The following is a 23,552-nucleotide window of genomic DNA, read 5'->3' as shown; positions in this document are numbered from 1 at the left end:
ACGCAGGCCCGCACTGAACACAGGGCCCACACTGGAAGTGTAGAGAGAGGAGGTGAATGGGAGTTGGGGAAGGTAATGAGGGGGATGTGTAGAGAGTGGGTGAAGGGTAAGGAAGAGAGAGACAGGCAAAGAGTGGGAAGTACAGGAGAATTGAACGGAAGGAGAGGGAGCCTATTCTCGTGTTGGTCTCAGAGCAGTTTCATACTTAAAAGTAAACATGCTATGAATTAACAAATTTGCACAGGCCCCAGTGAGATTTGAACTCACGACCCCTGGTTTACAAGACCAGTGCTCTAATCCCTGAGCTATGGAGCCACCTGTACTGAATTGCTTCTCATTCCAGTTAGTGCTGTGTGTTTGAAGAATGAGGCAGGGCGCAGTTCACCACTCAGATTGTGTCTCATCCCCCGATACCTGCCTCAGGCTCTTCAATAGTCACCTCTCAACAACAATAGAGCAACTTTCACGTACTAAAACGTCCCAAGGCAAATCAGTTACACTCTATCTCTCTCTCAGTCTCTCTGCCTCCTTCTTTCTATATTTCTCCCTCTTTGTGTCTCTACCACTCTCTCTATCATTCTGTCACTCTCTGTCACTCCCTTTCTACCTCTTTCTCTTGTTCTCTGTGTCTCTCTCTCTTTCTCTCTCCCTCTCTGTTACTTTTACTGTCTCTCTCTCCCCTTCGCCCTTCCTCAGTCTCATTTCCCCCTCCTCCATCTGCCTCTCTCTCCCCTTCCCCTCGCTCTATCTCGCCTTCCCGCTCTCGGAATCCCCCCTTCCCCCCTTCCTCCATCCACCTCTCTCTCCCTTTCCCCTCGTTCTCCCTCCCTCTTCTTTCTCTTCTCTCCCTCTCTCCTCTTTTCATACTGTCTCTCCGCTTCCCACCTCTCTCCTTCCACCTCACCACTTCCCCGCTCTCTACCCCCTTCCCTTTTCTCTCTCCCCTACACCCTCTCCCTCACTTTCACCTCTTCTCTCCCCATCCTCCTCTCCCTTTCCTCCTTCTACTCTCCCCAAGAGGAAAGGACAGAGTGAGAGGGGGAAAGAGAGAGGAAAGGGGAGAGAGTAGGAGGAAGGGAAGTGGTGAGAGAGAGGGGAAATTGTAGAGAGAGGAGGTGAATGGGAGGTGGGGAAAGTGAGAGAGAGGCGGAGAGAGAGAGAAGATAGGTAAAGAGAGGGGTAAGGAAGAGAGAGACAGGCAAAGAGGGGGAGTACAGGGGAATTGAATGGAAGGAGAAGGAGAGATGGACATTGGGAAGGGCGAGAGAGCCTGTTCTCGTGTTGGTCTCGGAGCTGTTTCACACTTAAAAGTAAACATGCTGTTGTAGGAATGGTTAAATTCCTATCTAGAGATTGAGTCCGACGCAGGCAATCAATCAAAAAGGTTTTTAATGTCCAACTAATGAGTTTAACAGATTGATGCAAGAGAACTATGAATACAGGTCTTAACAGGTCAGAAGCTCCACGAGGACTGCCTGGGCAGTCCCCTGGATGGCGTCATGACATCATCACGTTTTTCCCGCGTTTGGGTGATCACGGGATTAGCGGCATGACGTCATCGCGTTTGGTTGTGCTCTTAAAGGGACCGCGCCCTGTACATGCAAACAGTATATACAATGGTACAGATTCAGTTTGTAGTTAACACATTATTAAAGGGAATTATGTACAGTTGTTCAGAGTCCCTCAGTGGCCCTGCCACATGTGCCCCCCCAGAATTGTCTTTAATGGAAATAGTCAAACGGTGAGGGGTCGAACGACTCCTGTATTCCCGAAGTGGAAGCTGTTGGACGGCGGGCGGTCTGCCAGGTGGTTGCACTTGCTCTGGCGCAACGACAGTGGGCTGCCGACCCCGTCTCGGTGGCTGTGCGGTCTCAATGGAACGGTCAAGGTCCAGGTGTGCTGGCTTCAAACGGTCGACCGAAATGTGGTCCGGTTTACCACCGACATCCACCTTGAAGGTTTAGTCTCCTGCCTCTAACAAACGGAAAGGACCAGTGTATGGGGCCTTGAGTGGATCCCGGTGAGCATCGTGGTGGATGAACATGTAATCACTTGTTTCAGCTCCACTGGAAAGTGAGAGCCCTGAACCCCGTGATGCGATGTGGGAACCAGCGCAAAACATCTGGCTGCTTCCTGGTGGCTGATAAGCTGGCGTGAGGCGGACCATGGCTCCGTTGGTGTTGGCAGGAAATCCCCTGGCAATCGCAGCGGCTGACCATAAACGAGCTCTGCCGCGGAAGTGTGAAGATCTTCTTTGGGGGCCGTGCGAAGGCCCAACATGACCCATGGCAGCTTGTCTGTCCATCCAGCGTCTTGGAGGCTGGCCCTCAGTGCGGCCTTAAGTGATCTGTGAAAACGTTTGCACAGACTCTTTGCTTGTGGGTGGTAGGCTGTGGTGCGGTGTAACTTGACACCGAGTCCTTGAGCCACCGCATTCCAGAGCTCAGAGGAAAACTGCGGGCCCCAGTCCGAAGAGATGTCAGCAGGCACTCCAAAACGGTTGACCCATGAAGAGATGAACGCCTAGCCACGACCGCTGAAGTAGTAGATGACAGGGGAACCGCCACTGGCCATCTGGTGGTGCGATCTACTATGGTCAGGATGTGCGTCAAACCATGGGAAGGTGGAAGTGGTCCTACCAGGTCCACATTGACGTGGTCAAACCGTCGCTCAGGAGCTGCAAAGGTGGCCAATGGAGCCTTGATGTGGCGCTGAACCTTGGCCTTTTGGAATACCATGCAGGTGTTAGCCCAGTTGCGGACATCTTTATGCATGCCCCGCCAAACGAACTTAGAAGACATTAGCTTCTGAGAAGCCTTCATTCCCGGGTGTGACAACCCATGTACAGCATCAAACACCTTGCGGCGCCAGGCGACCGGCACAATAGGGCGAGGGTCCCGAACAGAGGCGTCACACAGCAACGTGGTACCAGCCGAATGGAACCTGACGTCGGCCAACTGGAGGCTAGTGATGTTGGTGTGGTAAGCCTGCACTTCTGGGTCTGAGACTTGGTCTGCTGCCATGAGAGCGTAGTCAATGCCCAGCTGGACCGCATGCACGGTCGCGCGGGAGAGGCAATCTGCCACCAGGTTGTCTTTACCGGCCACGTGCTGAATGTCTGTGGTAAATTCAGAGATGTATGTCAGCTGACGTTGTTGTCGAGATGACCACAGTTCGGCGGTCTTGGCCATGGCAAACGTCAGTGGCTTGTGGTCGACGAAGGCTTTGAAAGGACGTCCTTCCAACAAGAGCCGGAAAGGCGGATGGCCAGAAAAAGGGCTAGTAGCTCCCTGTCGAAAGTACTGTACGCCCGCTCGTTACGCCGCAGTTGACGGCTGAAGAATGCCAACGGCTGCCACATCCCATTCACCCACTGCTCCTGAACGGAACCGATTGCGTAATCTGATGCGTCGGTGGTGAGGGCGATGGTGGCTCCTGGTAGCGGGTGTGCCAGCATGGTCACATTGGCTAAGGTGCGCTTGGTGTTGATGAATGCCCAGTCCATGTCAACCATCCAGCTTACCAGATCCTTGCCAGACTTGCCCTTGAGGGCCTCGTACAGGGCTGCATGAGCAGTGCTGCCTTAGGCACGAAACGGTGGTAAAGGTTTACCATGCTGAGGAATTCCTGTAGGGCCTTTGTGTTCTGCGGGCGTGGAAAGGAGGTCACCGCCTTTACCTTTGCTTGCAAAGGAACTGCTCCCTCTGATGTAAAGCGATGTCCCAGGAAATCGATTTGGTGCAGACCAAACTGACACTTGGCTGGGTTGAAAATCAGTCCAGGTTGGCTGAGGCGTCGAAAGAGGGTGCGCAGATGAGAGATGTGTTCCTCCTTATTAGGACTGGTGATGAGAATGTCCACTAAGTAGACGAAAAGGAACTTGAGGTCCCGCAGCACGGAGTCCATGAGGCGCTGGAATGAATGAGCGGCGTTCTTCAACCCAAACGGCATCCTTAAAAATTCGAAGAGACCGAAAGGGGTGATGACTGCGGTCTTGTTGACGTCTTGCGGGTGCACCGGGACCTGGTGGTAGCCCTGGACAAGGTCAACCTTGGAAAAAACGGTGTTTCCTGCCAAATGGGCAGAGAAATCCTGGATGTGGGGGATCGGGTATCGATCAGGAGTGGTGGCGTCGTTGAGGTGCCGATAATCGCCGCAGGGCCGCCATCCACCGCCAGGTTTCAGTACGATGTGAAGAGGCGAAGACCAGGGACTATTCGACATGCGAATAATCCCTAAATGCTCCATCGTTGCGAACTCCGCCTTCGCGACCGCTAGCTTGCCAGGTTCGAGGCGTCGGGCCCGCGCGTGGACCGAGGTGCCGGTGGTGCTGATGTGGTGTTCCACACCATGTTTCGTGGCCGTGGAGTAGAACGTGGGCCTGGTCAGGTCTGGAAATTCGCCCAGCAGGTGAGCGAACTCATCCGGAGTCGGGAAAGCGCAGGAGACAGTGCGTGACATGGTGTTACTATGGTGGCAAGCGATAGAGTGAAACGTGGCCGCGTTGATCAGCCGCCGGTTCCTTACATCGACCAGGAGGCCGTTGGCGCACAGGAAATCTGCACCGAGAATGGCTTGCGAAACCTTGGCCGTAACGAATTCCCAGAAAAATCTTTGGCTGCCGAAACACACCTGGACCCGCCGTCTACCGAAGGTCTGAATAGCACCGCCTTTAATCATTTCAAGGGGGAGGCCGTGCTTCCCAGCCTGTACATCAAGAGCTGACGCGGGTAGAATGCTGTACTGCGCCTCGGTGTCGCGGAGGAACCGACGACCGGAGATGGCATCTGTGATGAAGAGCAGCTTGCCTGCATTGCCGATTGCCATCGCGGCCGCGGGGCGCCCGTTAGACCCGTTCTTCATTGGACGGAGTTGTTGTTTTTTTTTGAGAGAAGCTGCAGGGAGGGTGGCAACATCTCGTCTTCGCGGCAAACCGCGCGTGGTAGAAGCACAGCCCCGCGGGCTGAGGAGCTGGGGCGGCGGCTGTGGGGATGGGCGCCTTGTGGCAGCTGTGGGGATGGGCGCCTTGTGGCAGCGCAGTGCTGTTGCGTAACTGCAAATATTTTGTCTGCTTCAGCAGCGAGCATTGCGCAGTCTTCGACCTCGGATCTCGCCAAGGCCGCTTGCACCTGCTCCAATAATTGGCTGAGGAATAACTCCCTGAAGAGAAAGCATTGCGGTTCGGAGCTGAGGTGTGTGAGCATCTGGCTCATCAGCTCGGAAGGTTTGGAGTCCCCGATCCCGGGCATAGCGAGCAGACGCCGGGCGTGCTCCAATTTCGTGAGCCCGAAAACCTGTAGCAACCGCGCCTTGAGGGTCTCATACTTGCGGTCAGTAGGTGGATTCTCGAGAAGACTGACGATCCGCGAGGCGGCAGAGTCGTCAAGAGTGGAGACCACGTATAAGTATCGGGTCTGATCACAGCGATGCCTCTCAGGGCGAACTGGGCTTCAACTTGGATGAACCACGAGGTCGCTTGTTGCTCCCAGAACTGCGGTGCTTCAACAAAATGGCGTTTGCCTCCATGCTGTGTTCCTTTCGCGAAATCCGTTCACAAAAGTCATGGTCACCAATGTAGGAATGGCCAAATTCCTATCTAGAGATTGAGTCCAATGCAGGCAATCAATCAAAAAGGTTTTTAATGTCAAACTAATGAGTTTAAACAGATTGATGCAAGAGAACTATGAATACAGTTCTGAAGCACCACGAGGACTACCAGGGCGGTCCTGTGGATGGCATCACATTTTTCCCACCTTTGGGTGATCACATGATTAGCAGTATGACATCATAATGTTTGCTTGCACTCTTAAAAGGACCATGTTCTGTACATGCAAACAGTATATACAATGGTACAGATTCAGTCTGTTGTTAACACATCACTAAAGGGAATTATATACAGTTGTTTGGAGTTTTTCAGTGGCTTTGCCACACTGTGAATTAACAAATTTGCATAGGCAGCAGGGAGATTTGAACTCACGACTCCTGATTTACAAGACCAGTGCTCTAACCCCTGAGCTATGGAGCCACATGCATGGGGTTGCTTTTTATTCCAGTTAGTGCTGTGCGTTTGAAGAATGAGGCAGGCCGCAGTTCACCACTCAGATTGTGTCTCATCCCCCGATACCTGCCTCAGGCTCTGCAATAGTCACCTCTCAACAACAATAGAGCAACTTTCACGTACTAAAACATCCCAAGGCAACTCAGTTACACTCTATCCCTCTCTGCCTCCTTTCTTCTATATTTCTCCCTCTTTGTGTCTCTACCACTCTCTATCTTTCTGTCACTCCCTTTCTACCTCTTTCTCTTTTTCTCTGTCACTCTCTCACTTTCTCTCTATTTCACTCTCTCTCTCCCCTTCGCCCTTCCTCAGTCTCATTGCTCTTCCTCCATCCACCGTTCTCTCATCTATTCTCTCGCACTTTCCCACTCTCTCCCTGTCTCTTGCTCCCTTCCACCTCTCTCCTTCCCTCCCCCCTTCTAACTCTGTCACTCCCTCTTCCCTCTATCTCCTTCCCTCTTCTCTCCCTTCGTCTCTCCTGATTCCCCTCTCTCATTTTCCCCTCCTCCACCTGCCTCTCTCTCCCCTTCCCCTCGCTCTAATCTCACCTTCCCGCTCTCAGCATCCCCCCTCTCCAACTCTCACTTCCTCCATCCGCCTCTCTCTCTCCCTTTCCCCTCGTTCTCTTCTCTCCCTCTCTCCTCTTTTCACGCTGTCTTACCGCTTCCCGCCTCCCATTTCCCCTCTTTATCTCCTTCCCTTTTCTCTCTCCCCTACACACTCTCTCCCTTTCGCCTCTTCTCTCCCCATCCTCCTTCTACTCTCCCCAAGAGGAAAAGACAGAGTGAGAGGGGGAAAGAGAAAGAGAGAGGAAAGGGGAGAGAGTAGGAGGAAGGGAAGTGGTGAGAGAGAGGGGAAAGTGTAGAGAGAGGAGGTGAATGAGAGACGCAAAGAGGGGGAATTGAACGGAAGGAGAGGTGGAGATTGGGAAGGGCGAGAGAGCCTGTTCTTGTGTTGGCCTCAGAGCTTTTTCATACTTAAAAGTAAACATGCTGTGAATTAACAAATTTGCAGAGGCCCCAGTGACATTTGAAGGCACAACCCCTGGTTTACAAGACCAGTGCGTTAGCCCCTGAGCTATGGAGCCACCTGCACTGGAGTGTTTCTCATTCCAGTTAGTGCTGTGTGTTTGAAGAATGAGGCAGGGCGCAGTTCACCACTCAGATTGTGTCTCATCCCCCGATACCTGCCTCAGGCTCTTCAATAGTCACCTCACAACTACAATAGAGCAACTTTCCCATGCTAAAACGTCCCAAGGCAACTCAGTTACACATCTCTCTCTCAGTCTCTCTGCCTCCTTCTTTCTATATTTCTCCCTCTTTGTGTCTCTACCACTCTCTCTCTCACTTGTTCTCTCTCTCTCTCTCAGTTTCTCTCTCTCCGCTCTCTTTCTCTCTCTCAATTTCTCTGTCACTTTCTCTCTCTCTCTCTCTCTCGGTTTCTCTCTCTCCGCTCTCTTTCTCTCTCTCAATTTCTCTGTCACTTTCTCTCTCTCTCTTTCTCTCAGTTTCTCTCTCTCCTCTCTCTTTTTCTCTGTCACTTTCTCTCTCTCTCTTTCTCCCAGTTTCTCTCTCTCCTCTATCTTTCTCTCTCTCAATTTTTCTCTGTCACTTTCTCTCTCTCTTTCTCTCAGTTTCTCTCAATTTTTCTCTACCTCACTTTCTCTCTCTCTCTCTCTCACTTTCTCTCTCACTTTCTCTCTCTCGCGTTGACTATCTCAATTGCTCTCTCACTTGCTCTCCCTCTCTCACTTTCTCTCTCTTTTTCTCTCTCACACTCTCTTTCTCTCTCTCTCTCTCTGTTTCTCTCTCTCATTTTCTCTCTCTCTCACTTTCTCTCTGTCTTTTTCTCTCTCACTTTCTCTCTCTCACTCTCACTTTCTCTCCCACTCAATTTCTCTCTCTCACTTTCGCTACCTCCTCTCTCTTTCTCTCTCATTCACTCTCTCACTTTCTCTATCTCTCATTTTCTCTCCCTCCATCCCTTTCTCTCTATCTCTCTTGTTCTCACTTTCTCATTCTCTCTCTCGCACACTTTCTCTCTCACTCACATTCTATCTCTCTTGCTTTATTACTCTCACTTTCTCTATCACATTCTCTATCACTTTCTCTCCCCCTTCCTCACTCTCTCTCACTGTCTCTCTCTTTCTCTCTTGCTCTTTTTACTCTCTCTCACTTTCACTCCCACTTTCTCTCTCACATTCTCTCTCTCTCTTTCTCTCTCTTACTTTCTCTCTCTTACTTTCTCTCTCCCTCTCTCTGACTTGCACTCGCTCTCTCACTTTCTCTCTCTCTCCCCTTCTCACTCTGTCTCTCTGCTTCGCTCTCTCTCCCCTTCCACCTCTCTCCTTCCCTTTCTCTATCTCCTTCCCTCCCTTTCTCTCTCCTCTCCCTTCCCAATCTGTCTCTCCCATTTCCCCTCTCTCATTTCCCCCTCCTCCATCCGCCTCTCTCTCCCCTTCCCCTCGCTCTCCCTCCCTCCTCTCTTCTCGCTCTCTCTTCTTTTCACTCTGTCTCTCCGCTTAACTCTCTCTCTCCCATTCCGCCTCTCTCCTTCCATCTCTCCACTTCCCCTCCCTCTATTGCCTTCCCTCTCCACTTCACCCACACTCTCTCCCCTTCCCCTCCCTCTATCTCCTTCCCTCGCTCCACTTCACCCACACTCTCTCCCCTTCCCCTCCCTCTATCTCCTTCCCTCGCTCCACTTCACCCAAACTCTCTCCACTTCCCCTCCCTCTATCTCCTTCCCTCTCACCACTTCACCCACACTCTCTCCCCTTCCCCTCCCTCTATCTCCTTCCCTCTCTCCACTTCACCCACACTCTCTCCCCTTCCCCTCCCTCTATCTCCTTCCCTCTCTCCACTTCACCCACACTCTCTCCCTTCACCTCCCTCTATCTCCTTCCCTCCCTCCACTTCACCCACACTCTCTCCCCTTCCCTTTTCTCTCTCCCTCCTTCTACTCTCCCCAAGAGGAAAGGACAGAGTGAGAGGGGGAAAGAGAGAGGAAAGGGGAGAGAGTAGGAGGAAGGGAAGTGGTGAGAGAGCGGGGAAAGTGTAGAGAGAGGAGGTGAAGGGGAGGTGGGGAAGGTGAGAGAGAGGCGGAGGGAGAGAGAGAGTGAAGAGGGATGTATAGAGAGAGGGTGAAGGGGAGAGAGAGAGAGGGGTAAGGAGGGGAGAGAGGCAAAGAGTGGGCGTTCAGGGGAATTGAACAGAAGGAGAGGGGGAGGTGGAGATGGGGAAGGGAGAGAGAGCCTGTTCTCGTGTTGGGCTCGGAGCTATTTCATACTTAAAAGTAAACATGCTGTGAATTAACAGTGAGTTTAGAAACAGAAGCTAAATTTGTAGAGGTAGTGGGGAAAATGCTAGAGTCCATTATAAAAGATGTAATTGAATAGCACTTGGAAAACAGTGACAGGATCGGACAAAGTCAACATGGATTTACAAAAGGTAAATCATGCTTGACTAATCTTGACTAATCTACTGGAATTATTTGAGGATGTAACTGGTAGAATAGATAAGGGAGAACCAGTGGATGTGGTGTATTTGGACTTTCAGAAGGCTTTCGATAAGGTCCCGCATAAGAGATTAGCATGTAAATGTAAGGCACATGGGATTGGGGCAAAGAACTGACTTGGATAGAGAACTGGTTGGCAGACAGAAAGCAAAGAGTTGGAATAAACGGATCTTTTTCTGAGTGGCAGGCAGTGACAAGTGGGGTACCGCAGGGGTCAGTCCTAGGAACCCAGCTATTCACAATATATATTAATGATCTAGACGAGGGAACTAGATGTAATATCTCCAAGTTTGCAGATGACACAAAGCTAGGTGGGCGTGTGTGCTGTGAGGAGGATGCCGAGAAACTCCAGTATGATTTGGACAGGTTGGGTGATTGGGCAGATGTATGGCAGATGCAGTGTAATGTGGATAAATGCGAGGTTATCCACTCCGGTGGTAAAAACAGGAAGGCAGATTATTATCTGAACGGCAATCGATTGGGAGAAGGGGAAGTGCAACGAGATCTGGGTGTCCTTGTGCGCCAGTCACTGAAGCATGCAGGTGCAGCAGGCGGTTAAGAAGGCAAATGGTATGTTGGCCTTCGTAGTGAGAGGGTTCGAGTACAGGAGCAAAGATGTCTTGCTACAGTTGTACAGGGCCTTGGTGAGACCACACCTTGAGCATTGTGTGCAGTTTTGGTCGCCTTATCTGAGGAAGGATGCAATTGCCATGGAGGGAGTGCAGCGAAGATTTACCAGACTGATACCTGGGATGGCAGGAATGACGTATAAGGAGAGATTGGGTCGATTGGGCTTATACTCGCTGGAGTTTAGAAGAATGAGAGGGGACATCATTGAACTTATACATTTCTAACAGGACTAGAAAGACTAGATGCAGGAAGGATGCTCCTGATGGTGGGGGAGTCCAGAACCAGGGGTCACAGTCTAAAGATAAGGGGTAAGCCATTTATGGCTGAGATGAGGAGGAATTTCTTCACCCAGAGAGTGGTGAACCTGTGGAATTCTCTACCACAGAAGGCAGTTGAGGCCAATTCATTAACTATATTCAAGAAGGAGTTAGATATATTTCTTAAGGCTAAAGGGATCTGGGGAGAAAGCAGGGACCGGGTACTGAGTTGGAACATCAGCCGTGATCTCATTGAATGGCGGAGCAGGCTCGAGGGGCTGAATGGCCTACTCCTGCTCCTATCTTCTATGCTTCTCCCTCTCTCTGTCCCATTCCGCTTCTCTCCTTCCATCTCTCCACTTCCCCTCTATCTCCCCTTCACCCTCTCCTTCCCCTCTCTCTATCTCCTTCACTCTCTCCACTTCACCAACACTCTCTCTCCACTACACCCTCTCTCTCCCTTTCGCCTCTGCTCTCCCCATCCTCCTTCTACTCTCCCCAAGAAGAAAGGACAGAGTGAGAGGGGGAAAGCGAGGGGGTAAGGTGAGAGAGTGAGCGAAGGAGGAGAGAGAGGCAAAGAGGGGGAGTACAGAGGAATTGAGCAGAAGGTAAGGGAGAGGTGGAGAGATTGGGAAGGGAGAGAGAGCCTGTTCTCGTGTTGGTCTCGGAGCTGTTTCATACTTAAAAATAAACATGCTGTAAATTAACAAATTTGCATAAGCACCAGTGAGATTTGAACTCACGACCGCTGGTTTGACAAGACTAGTGCTCTAACCCCTGAGCTATGGAGCCATCTGCATTGGATTACTTCTCATTCCAGTTAGTGCTGTGCGTTTGAAGAATGAGGCAGGGCGCAGTTCACCACTCAGATTGTGTCTCATCCCCCGATATCTGCCTCTGGCTCTTCAATAGTCGCCTCTCAACAACAACAGAGCAACTATCACGTACTAAAACGTCCCAAGGCAACTCAGTTACACTCTATCTCTCTCTCAGCCTCCTTCTTTCTATATTTCTCCCTCTTTGTGTCTCTACCACTCTCTCTATCTTTCTCTCTATCTTTCTGTCACTCCCTTTCTATCTCTGTCGTTCTGTCTCATTCTCTTTTTCTCTCTCATTTTTCCTCTCACTCACTTTCTCTCTCCCACATTCTCTCTATCTCACTCTCTCTCTTTATCACTCTCACTCACTCTCTCGCTCCTTCGCCCTTCCTCAGTCTCCTTGCTCTTTCTCCATCCGCCCTTCTCTCATCTCTTCTCTCGCTCTCTCCGCCTCTTTCCGTCTCTTCCCTCCATCTTCTTTCTCTTCTCTCCCTCTCTCCACGCTGTCTTTCCGCCTTCCTCCTTCCAGCTGTCCACTACACCCTCTCTCTCCCTTTCGCCTCTCTCTTTCCCCCTCTCACTCTGTCCTTTCCTCTTGGGGAGAGTAGAAGGAGGAAAGTGAGTGGAGGATGGACAGAGTGAGAGGGGGAAAGAGGAGAGCAGGAGGAAGGGAAGTGATGAAATGGTAGAGAGAGGGGGTGAAGGTGAGAGAGGGGGGAAGATTGCAAGGGGGCTGTGTAGCGAGAGGGTGAATGGGAGAGAGAGAGGTGGAAGGAAGAGAGAAATAGGCAGGTGTAAGGAAAAGAGAAACAGGCAAAGAGGGGGAGTACAGGGGAATTGAACGGAAGGAGAGGGAGAGGTGGAGATTGGGAAGGGAGAGAGAGACTGTTCTTGTGTTGGTCTCGGAGCTGTTTCATATTTAAAATTAAACATGCTGTGAATTAACAAATTTGCACAGGCCCCAGTAAGATTTGAACTCACGATTCCTGGTTTAACAAGACCAGTGCTCTAACCCCTGTGCTATGGAGCCACCTGTACTGGGTTGTTTCTCATTCCAGTTAGTGCTGTGTGTTTGAAGAATGAGGCAGGGCGCAGTTCACCACTCAGATTGTGTCTCATACCCCGATACCTGCCTCAGGCTGTTCAATACTCACCTCTCAACTACAATAGAGCAACTTACATGTACTAAAACGTCCCATGGCAACTCAGTTACACTCTCGATAGCAAAATACTGCAGATCACAGAAACCCCACTGTGCAGATAGAGGCCATTTCGGTCCATCGAGCCTGCACCGACACATATCCCACCCGATCCCCGTAACCCCTACACCAACACATGTCCCACCCTATCCCCACGTCTTTAATCCCCCTAACACTAAGGGTCAATTTATCATAGCCAACCAACCTAACCGCACATCTTTGGACTGTGGGAGGAAACCGGAGCACCCGGAGAAAACCCACGCAAACACGGGGAGAATGTGCAAACTCCACACAGACGGTCACCCGAGACCGGATTCGAACCCGGGTCTCTGGTGATGTGAGGCAACAGTGCTAACCACTATGCCACCGCGCTGCTAGAAATCTGAAATAACAACAGAAAAGGATGGAAAAACTGAGCAGGCCAGGCAACATCCTTGGAGAGAAATTATAGAGTCAACGTTTCGGGTCCGCACTGAACACAGGGCCCCCTTTCTCTCCCCCTCTCCCTCTCTCTCTCTCTCTCTCTCTCTTTCCCCTCGTTTCTCTTCACTCCCTCTCTCCTCTTTTCACGCTGTCTTACCACTTCCCGCCTCCACTCCTTCCAGCTGTCCATTTCCCCTCTTTATCTCCTTCCCTTTTTCTCTCTCCCCTCCCCATCCTCCTTCTACTCTCCCCAAGAGGAAAGGACAGAGTGAGAGAGAGAGAGAGCAGGAGGAAGGGAAGTGGTGAGAGAGAGGGGAAAGTGTAGAGAGAGGAGGTGAATGGGAAGTGAGAGAGAGACGCAAAGAGGGGGAATTGAACAGAAGGAGAGGGAGAAGTGGCGATTGAGATCCTGATCTTGTGTTGGCCTCAGAGCTTTTTCATACTTCAAAGTAAACATGCTGTAAAGTAACACATTTGCAGAGGCCCCAGGGAGACTTTGAACTCACGATTCCTGGTTTACAAGACCAGTGCTCTAACCACTGAGCTACGGAGCCACCTGCAGAAAAGTGTTTCTCATTCCAGTTAGTGCTGTGTTTTTGCAGAATGAGGCAGGGCGCAGTTCATCACTCAGATTGTGTCTCATCCCCCGATATCTGCCTCTGGCTCTTCAATAGTCACCTCTCAACAACAACAGAGCAACTATCACGTACTAAAACATCCCAAGGCAACTCAGTTACACTCATCTCTCTCTCAGTCTCTCTGCCTCCTTCTTTCTATATTTCTCCCTCTTTGTGTCTCTACCACTCTCTATCTTTCTGTCACTCTCTGTCCCTTTCTAGCTCTTTCTCTTTTTCTCTGTGGCGCTCTCACTTTCTCTCTCTTTCTCTCTCCCTCTCTGTTACTTTTATTCTCTCTCCTCTTCGCCCTTCCTCAGTCTCATTGCTCTTCCTCCATCCGCCCTTCTCTCATCTATTCTCTCACACTCTCCACTTTCCCGCTCTCTCCCCTTCTCACTCTGTCTCTTGCCCCCTTCCACCTCTCTCCTTCTGTAGGGGAGCATCTTTTAACTGGTTTACAGTAATTTGCCTGGTCAGGCAGCTTTGCCCGCACCCTGACCAATTCCAACCTTTTACCTGGTTTACGGTAATTTACCTGGTCAGCAGCCTTTGCCTGCTACCCTTAAACCAATTCAAACAGCGGTTTCGAATCGCTACCCCACCTTCCAGTTCTGACTGAAGGACTTATAATTAATGATATATTAAAAGCAGACAACTGGTCTGGGTGTGAGAAAGTCAAACTTTATTAACCTAAAGAAACTGTAATCAAATTTAAACTATACCACATGAACACAGTAATTACAGTAAAATTGATTAAATGGGGGAAGGCAGACAGCAAAAATGAGGGATTGATGGCTACAATGTTGATTAAACAATCTTAGCAATTTCCCCTAAATCACCCCCCCCTAACTCCTGACTAGGTGGCCTTGCTGAGGAGTCAGAAACCCTGCTCACCTGTGGTCCAGCGAAGTAAGAGAGAGAGATCGCTTCTCAGGAGCTATCTTTTATATCCTGCCAACTCCTGTTTGGCACTGAAAAAGGTCTGTGTGCAAAATTCGCGCCCAAAAGTTCCAATACACAAAAGAAAGCCATGACTGGCTGATTCAAAGTGACTGATTTAATGTGTCTGCACTCTGGGGCTGAAGTGTACCCGCCCACATCCGGAGTTCACCTGGGCTAAAACAAAAGGGAATCCAACTGCCTTATTGTTTAGAATTGGGTGATTCAAAAACCCATTCATTCCTAAACTGTTGCATATCAAAAGTCCTTTTCCTGAGTTTAGATATATCTATTGTGTGTAAGTGCTTTGAATGGGTTTGGATTTTCTGTGTAAATAGAAGCCAATTGTTCTGCGGTTTCGGTTCAAGTGGGCTAATCCCTGAAGTAAATCAACATCCTGCAGTTTCGTATAAACAAACCTTGCCTCTCCACAAAAGGGAAACTCCGTGGTTTGATTGACAGGTCTTTCACACAGACACATTACAAGCTGTACAAGCTGCTTTTCCAAGCCGCACTGTTCTTGGCCAATGCTTTGTGACGGCCATTTTAAAACCTTTTTGTGATTGACCAGGCTCAAGGGCACAAATTCAAATCAAATGTACTATCTTAATGTGTGCGAATATTTCCACAGAACTCCTCGATTCCGGTGTTGTCCACATGCTGCCCATCTCAGAGCAGTCTTTCGTGGCTCTGAGTATGCTTTAAAAACATTGATCCAACCCAGCGGCAATTCAAAACACATAATTCTTCAACCACGATGTGGACCAATATTTCCCGATCTTCAAGAAAAATAGGGGAATTTTGCGAACCCCTACACTTCCCCCCTCTCTCTATCTCCTTCCCTCTCACCCCTTCCCTTCATTCTTCTCTTCCCTCCCCTTCTAACTCTGTCACTCCCTCTTGCCTCTATCTCCTTCCCTCCCCTTCTCTCTTCTCTCCCTTCCCACTTTTTTCCCCTGTTTCATTTCCCCCTCCTTCATCTGCCTCTCTCTCCCCTTCCCCTTCCCCTCGCTCTATCTCACCTTGCTGCTCTTGGCATTCCCCCTCTCCAACTCCCACTTCTGCCTCTCTCTCCCTTTCCCCTCGTTCTCCCTCCCTCTTCTTTCTCTTTTCTCCTCATGCTGTCTTACCGTTTCCCGCCTCCCTGCTTCCAGCTGTCCATTTCCCCTCTCTCTATCTCCTTCCTTCCTTTCATCTCTTCTCTCCCCATCCTCCTCCTTCTACTCTCCCCAATAGGAAAGGACAGAGTGAGAGAGGAAAGGGGAGAGATTAGGAGGAAGGGAAGTGGTGAGAGAGAGGCAGGCAAAGAGAGGGAGTACAGGGGAATTGAACGGAAGAGGGAGAGGTGGAGATTGAGCCTGTTCTCGTGTTGGTCTTGGAGCTGTTTCACACTTAAAAGTAAACATGCTATGAATTAACAAATTTGCAGAGGCAGCAGTGAGATTTGAACCCACGACCGCTGGTTTACAAGATCAGTGCACTCACCCCTGAGCTATGGAGCCACCTACACTGAATTATTTCTCATTCCAGTTAGTGCTGTGCGTTTGAAGAATGAGGCAGGGCGATCGAAAAAGGTAGACACAGGCAGACCCGGCTACCAAGAGAGGACAGGATATGTTCTCATTGCAGACAGGGTGTGGTGGAGACAGAGATGCACTTCCTCACAGCTTGTAGAAAATATCAGGGCATAAGGGAGAATTTCTACCCAAAATTCACAAAAATATGCCCAGAATTCAGAAATTTGAATGACGACCAAAAACTCCCATACCTACTAGGGGAAGAGAGAAATTGTGTAACCTTAGCGGCACACTATGTTACAGCTTGCCATAAACAGAGGGACAACCACTAAATATAAGAAAAGAGTATATACAAATTATACGAATGTATATTTATACACTCAGGGATATATCTGTTTATACACTGTATGGATAGATCAGTGTTTATGTGTTCAACCATGAATGTTTTTCGATGCTTTGGCAACATAAGATGTACCTTGTCATCATGCCAATAAAGCGATTTGAATTGAATTGAATTGAATAGTGCCGTGTGTTTGAAAAATGGGGCAGGGCGCAGTTCACCACTCAGATTGTGTCTCATCCCCCGATACCTGCCTCAGGCTCTTCAATAGTCACCTCACAACTACAATAGAGCAAATTTCACGTACTAAAACATCCCAAGGCAACTCAGTTACACTCTCTCTCTCTCTCAGTCTCTCTGCCTCCTTCTTTCTATATTTCTCCCTCTTTGAGTCTCTACCACTCTCTCTCTATCTTTCTCTCTATCTTTCTGTCACTCTCTGTCACTCCCTTTCTACCTCTTTCTCTTTTTCTCTGTGTCTCTCACTTTCTCTCTGTTTCTCACTCTCATTTTACCTCTCTCTCTCTCACTTGTTCTCTCTCTCTCTCTCTCTCAGTTTCTCTCTCTCCTCTCTCTTTCTCTCTCTCAATTTCTCTGTCACTTTCTCTCTCTCTCTCTCAGTTTCTCTCAATTTTTCTCCACCTCACTTTCTCTCTCTCTCTCTCACTTTCTCTCTCACTTTCTCTCTCTCGCGTTGACTATCTCAATTGTTCTCTCACTTGCTCTCCCTCTCTCACTTTCTCTCTCTTTTTCGCTCTCACACTCTCTTTCGCTCTCTCTCTCTCTGTTTCTCTCTCTCATTTTCTCTCTCACACTTTCTCTCTATCTTTTTCTCTCTCACTTTCTCTCTCTCACTCTCACTTTCTCTCCCACTCAATTTCTCTCTCTCACTTTCGCTACCTCCTCTCTCTTTCTCTCTCTTTCACTCTTTCACTTTCTCTCTCTCTCATTTTCTCTCCCTCCATCCCTTTCTCTCTATCTCTCTTGCTCTCACTTTCTCATTCTCTCTCTCACACACTTTCTCTCTCACTCACATTCTATCACTCTTGCTTTATTACTCTCACTTTCTCTATCACATTCTCTATCACTTTCTCTCTCTCCCTTTCTCACTCTCTCTCACTGTCTCTCTCTTTCTCTCTTGCTCTTTTTACACTCTCTCACTTTCACTCTCTCTTTCTCTCTCTCTCTCTCCTTCTCTGAGTTTCTTTCTCTTTCTTTAACACTCTCACTTTCTCTCTCACATTCCCTCTCTCACTTTCTCTTTTTCGCTCTCTTACTTTCTCTCTCCCTCTCTCTGACTTGCACTCGCTCTCTCACTTTCTCTCTCTCTCCCCTTCCCCTCGCTCTCCCTCCCTCCCTCCTCTCTTCTCCCTCTCTCTTCTTTTCACTCTGTCTCTCCGCTTAACTCTCTCTCTCCCATTCCGCCTCTCTCCTTCCATCTCTCCACTTCCTCTCCCTCTATTGCCTTCCCTCTCCACTTCACCCACACTCTCTCCCCTTCCCCTCCCTCTATCTCCTTCCCTCTCTCCACTTCACCCACACTCTCTACCCTTCCCCTCCCTCTATCTCCTTCCCTCTCTCCACTTCACCCACACTCTCTCCCCTTCCCCTCCCTCTATCTCCTTCCCTCTCTCCACTTCACCCACACTCTCTCCCCTTCCCTTTTCTCTCTCCCTCCTTCTGCTCTCCCCAAGAGGAAAGGACAGAGTGAGAGGGGGAAAGAGAGAGGAAAGGGGAGAGAGTAGGAGGAAGGGAAGTGGTGAGAGAGCGGGGAAAGTGTCGAGAGAGGAGGTGAAGGGGAGGTGGGGAAGGTGAGAGAGAGGCGGAGGGAGAGAGATAGTGAAGAGGGATGTGCAGAGAGAGGGTGAAGGGGAGAGAGAGAGAGGGGTAAGGAGGAGAGAGAGGCAAAGAGTGGGAGTTCAGGGGAATTGAACAGAAGGAGAGGGGGAGGTGGAGGTGGGGAAGGGAGAGAGAGCCTGTTCTCGGGTTGGGCTCGGAGCTATTTCATACTTAAAAGTAAACATGCTGTGAATTAACAGTGAGTTTAGAAACAGAAGCTAAATTTGTAGAGGTAGTGAGGAAAATGCTAGAGTCCATTATAAAAGATGTAATTGAATAGCACTTGGAAAACAGTGACAGGATCGGACAAAGTCAACATGGATTTACAAAAGGTAAATCATGCTTGACTAATCTTGACTAATCTACTGGAATTTTTTGAGGATGTAACTGGTAGAATAGATAAGGGAGAACCAGTGGATGTGGTGTATTTGGACTTTCAGAAGGCTTTCGATAAGGTCCCGCATAAGAGATTAGCATGTAAATGTAAGGCACATGGGATTGGGGCAAAGTACTGACTTGGATAGAGAACTGGTTGGCAGACAGAAAGCAAAGAGTTGGAATAAACGGGTCGTTTTCCGAGTGGCAGGCAGTGACAAGTGGGGTACCGCAGGGATCAGTCCTAGGAACCCAGCTATTCACAATATATATTAATGATCTAGACGAGGGAACTAGATGTAATATCTCCAAGTTTGCAGATGACACAAAGCTAGGTGGGCGTGTGTGCTTTGAGGAGGATGCCGAGAAACTCCAGTATGATTTGGACAGGTTGGGTGATTGGGCAGATGCATGGCAGATGCAGTGTAATGTGGATAAATGTGAGGTTATCCACTCCGGTGGTAATAACAGGAAGGCAGATTATTATCTGAACGGCAATCGATTGGGAGAAGGGGAAGTGCAACGAGATCTGTGTGTCCTTGTGCACCAGTCACTGAAGGTAAGCATGCAGGTGCAGCAGGCGGTTAAGAAGGCAAATGGTATGTTGGCCTTCGTAGTGAGAGTGTTCGAGTACAGGAGCAAAGATGTCTTGCTACAGTTGTACAGGGCCTTGGTGAGACCACACCTTGAGCATTGTGTGCAGTTTTGGTCGTCTTATCTGAGGAAGGATGTTCTTGCCATGGAGGGAGTGCAGCGAAGATTTACCAGACTGATACCTGGGATGGCAGGAATGACGTATAAGGAGAGATTGGGTCGATTGGGCTTATACTCGCTGGAGTTTAGAAGAATGAGAGGGGACCTCATTGAACTTATAAATTTCTAACAGGACTAGAAAGACTAGATGCAGGAAGGATGTTCCTGATGGTGGGGGAGTCCAGAACCAGGGGTCACAGTCTAAAGATAAGGGGTAAGCCATTTAGGGCTGAGATGCGGAGGAATTTCTTCACCCAGAGAGTGGTGAACCTGTGGAATTCTCTACCACAGAAGGCAGTTGAGGCCAATTCATTAACTATATTCAAGAAGGAGTTAGATATATTTCTTAAGGCTAAAGGGATCTGGGGAGAAAGCAGGGACCGGGTACTGAGTTGGAAGATCAGCCATGATCTCATTGAATGGCGGAGCAGGCTCGAGGGGCCGAATGGCCTACTCCTGCTCCTATCTTCTATGTTTCTACCTCTCTCTGTCCCATTCCGCTTCTCTCCTTCCATCTCTCCACTTCCCCTCTATCTCCCCTTCACCCACACACTCTCTCCTGCCCCTCTCTCTATCTCCTTCACTCTCTCCACTTCACCAACACTATCTCTCCCCTACACCCTCTCTCTCCCTTTCGCCTCTTCTCTCCCCATCCTCCTTCTACTCTCCCCAAGAGGAAAGGACACAGTGAGAGGGGGAAAGAGAGAGGAAAGGGGAAAGAGCAGGAGGAAGGGACGTGGTGAAATGGTAGAGAGAGGGGGTGAAGGTGAGAGAGGGGGAATATTCCGAGGGGGATGTGTAGAGAGAGGGTGAAGGGGAGAGAGAGAGTGGTAAGTGTGGTGTATGTAACCTGTTCCACCTTAAGAGAACTACCTTAAGAGATGTACTACTTTCTCTTGGCTGCTGTATATTGTAATACCGGTGGTGGCCACACCAGTATATAAACGTTGTGTAGGGTTCTGCTGGGCAGTTCAGCCCTGACCTCCGAATAGTAAAGACCTGTTAAAGTTATTCTTGTGGTCTGTGTCCAGTGATTTATAATAAGCATAACTGGGACACACAGATTAACAGTGGCGACGAGTCCGATCTTACCCTGCGGCAGTTTTACATCCAAGGCAGCTTCGTCCTCAGAACGGGCGTCGAGAAGAGGCATCCACCCTCATCATCCTGCTGAGCACCACATCGCACGGGAGGCATCGAGAACCCGGGTTAAAAAGAAAAATTCTGACCACGAAGCCCTCCATCAGCGACAGGCAGTGATCATCCCTTCTACCACGGTGGTGGGTAAGCCGATCAGCACCACGAGCAGAAAGTCGGCCGCGTTGACTGTGGAGTGGGGGAGGGAAAACGGAGGAAAAAGGGCGGAGAACTCGACCACGGCCGGTGAAATGGGCCGGGCTGCAATCGAGGCCGACAGGCGCAGCGACTGGGGCAGCTTAAGGCACGAGAGCCGCGGAGAACTCGAACGCAGCCGGTGTAAAGGACCGGGCTGCATGCGGGGCTGAGAGGCGCAACAGCAGGGGAAGCGTGAATGCCCACGGGAACCGTGGGTGAGTAAAGCAGCGTCGGGGAATTGAGAACCGCTGGGGAGGCAAGAACGGCAGCAGCACGGCAATCGCCATTGCAGCCAGCGGGGGAAGAAGGCAAATGCGGGAATCCACCATTGTAGTCGGCGGGGGAAGAAGACGAGCGCGGGAAAGACCGCCAAGTGCGGGAAGCCGCCATTTTAGTAGGCGGGGGAAGAAGACAAGCGCGGGAAGCCGCCATTTTGAGAAAAAGAGAAATTTAAAAACTTGCAAGGATGCCTAAACATGGGAACATTAATACCTTTGATAGCGATATCGAAGATTGGACCACGTATGTAGAACGCATGGAAGTTTATTGTAAAGCAAATAAGGTACCAGATGATGACAGCACAGAGACTCCAGAGGTGGTCCCTTTTCCTAGGGGCACATCAATATCAGATCGAATTCAAAGATACAAAGCTGCATTGTAATGCTGATGGGCTGTCGTGCCTGCCACTACCTACAGAGGAGGAGGCACCGACGGTTAACCCTGTTGAGTTATTTCACTCGACCATCATCGAATGTTTACCAGTCACCAATGCAAGTATTGAAAGAGAAACCAGGAACGACCCGACACTGTCCCGGGTCTACGAAGTGACAGTGAAGGGATGGCCAGCACATGTTGATCCACTGTTACCGGCATTCTCAGCAAGACAAGAATAGCTGTCTGTCTGTCAAGGAACATTGATGTATGGAACAAGGGTGATTATTCCTCCTAAGTTAAGAGAGAGAGTTCTAAAGGAACTGCATGAAGGTCATCTGGAGGGAGTCAAGATGAAAAGCCTTGCTAGGGCTTATGTGTGGTGGCCGGGTATCGACCAACAGATAGAGGATCTGACGAAAAGTTGCTCAGGGTGCCAAAAAGTGCAAAATGCACCTCCGATTGCACCGCTGCATCCATGGGAATGGCCTTCAACCCCATGGCAACGTGTACATATTGACTTTGCTGGTCCTTTCATGGACTCCATGTTTTTAATTGCGGTGGACGCACATTCTAAATGGCCAGAAGTGATTAAGATGACTACCACTACCTCGGAAAAGACGATCGCGGTGCTAAGAACGATATTTGCAAGAAATGGATTGCCAGAACAAATATGTTCAGACAACGGACCGCAGTTCGTGTCAGAAGAATTCCAGAAATTCATGAAGAAGAATGGGGTGAAACATTATACCTCTGCCCCATATCATCCGGCTACAAACGGGTTGGCCGAGAGATTTGTACAAACGTTCAAAAAAGCAATAAAGGCCATGAGCGAAGATCAGATTCCACTACAACACAAGGTGGACAAATTCCTACTGGCATATCGAAACGTCACTCATGATGTGACAAACCAAAGTCCTGCCATGATGTTCTATAACAGGAGGTTGCGGTCCAGGTTGGACTTGTTAAAACCAAATGTGCGGAGGGAAGTTGAAAACAAACAGTTCCAGCATATAAATAACAAGACCACTCGGAGTTTCGAAATAGGACAACCAGTGTTAGCCCGGGACTATAAAAACGAGAAATGGCAATCTGGAACAATTCGGGCCAGACAAGGACCCCTGATGTACACGGTAGATATTGGTGAAAATGTAATACGGCGTCATGCTGACCAACTGGTAGAATCGAGAACAAGGGTCGAACCCAGGGTTACGGCAGAGACAACCGTGGAAGAAGTTAGTGAACCTGAAGCATCTACCTCAGAAGTGAATGTACCTGAGGATGATGTCCAATCCATAAGAGATCAACTAGATGAGTCACCCCAGCAACGAGAATCAGAGACCCCTGAAAGGCGTTATCCAACTTGAATCAGGAGGCCTCCTCAGAGACTGAATCTTTGAACTGTTTTGCATGAAGTTGTATAGATATATATCTATATGTTATTATGTTATGTTAAATGGGGATATAACTGTTAAGCTAAAAAGGGAGGATTGTGGTGTATGTAACCTGTTCCACCTTAAGAGAACTACCTTAAGAGATGTACTACTTTTTCTTGGCTGCTGTATACTGTAATACCGGTGGTGACCACACCAGTATATAAACGTTGTGTAGGGATTTGCTGGGCAGTTCAGCCCTGACCTCCGAAGAGTAAAGACCTGTTAAAGTTATTCTTGTGGTCTGTGTCCAGTGATTTATAATAAGCATAACTGGGACACACAGACTTAACAGTAAGGAAGAGAGAAGCAGGCAAAAAGGGGGAGTACAGGGGAATTGAATGGAAGACGAGGGAGAGGTGGAGATTGGGAAGGAAGAGAGAGCCTGTTCTGGTGTTGGTCTCGGAGCTGTTTCATATGTGAAAGCAAACATGCTGTGAATTAACAAATTTACAGAGGCACCAGTGAGATTTGAACTACACGACCCCTGGTTTACAAGACCAGTGCTCTAACCCCTGAGCTATGGAGCCACCTGCATTAAATTGCTTCTCACTCCAGTTAGTGCTGTGCGTTTGAAGAATGAGGCAGGGCGCAGTTCACCACTCAGATTGTGTCTCATCCCCCGATACCTGCCTCAGGCTCTTCAATAGTCACCTCTCAACAACAATAGAGCAACGTTCACGTACTAAAACGTCCCAAGGCAACTCAGTTACACTCTCAATAGCAAAATACTGCAGATGCTGGAAATGCGAAATAACAACAGAAAAGGGTGGAAAAACTGAGCAGGCCAGGCAACATCCTTGGAGAGAAATTATAGAGTCAACGTTTCGGGTCGGCACTGAACACAGGGCT

General features: G+C 49.3%; 3 non-coding genes across 3 annotated transcripts; all 3 read right to left on the bottom strand.

The window, feature by feature from the left end:
• Nucleotides 1-242: 242 nt before the first annotated feature.
• Nucleotides 243-315, bottom strand: trnat-ugu (transfer RNA threonine (anticodon UGU)). The gene has a single exon. It is a non-coding gene; the product is annotated as a tRNA-Thr (tRNA).
• A 13,066-nt stretch (nucleotides 316-13,381) lies between these two features.
• On the bottom strand, nucleotides 13,382-13,455 carry trnat-ugu (transfer RNA threonine (anticodon UGU)). Its single transcript has one exon. It is a non-coding gene; the product is annotated as a tRNA-Thr (tRNA).
• Nucleotides 13,456-23,156: 9,701 nt separating this feature from the next.
• On the bottom strand, nucleotides 23,157-23,230 carry trnat-ugu (transfer RNA threonine (anticodon UGU)). Its single transcript has one exon. It is a non-coding gene; the product is annotated as a tRNA-Thr (tRNA).
• Between the last annotated feature and the right edge of the window lie 322 nt (nucleotides 23,231-23,552).

Source organism: Somniosus microcephalus, unplaced genomic scaffold, assembly GCF_052327205.1.
Source record: "Somniosus microcephalus isolate GS21.2 unplaced genomic scaffold, FLI_Smic_1.0 unresolved_chr2, whole genome shotgun sequence".
NCBI classification, from domain to species: Eukaryota; Metazoa; Chordata; class Chondrichthyes; order Squaliformes; family Somniosidae; genus Somniosus; species Somniosus microcephalus.
Note: the sequence above shows the minus strand (reverse complement) of the source record. Positions and strands in the feature narration are given on the sequence as shown.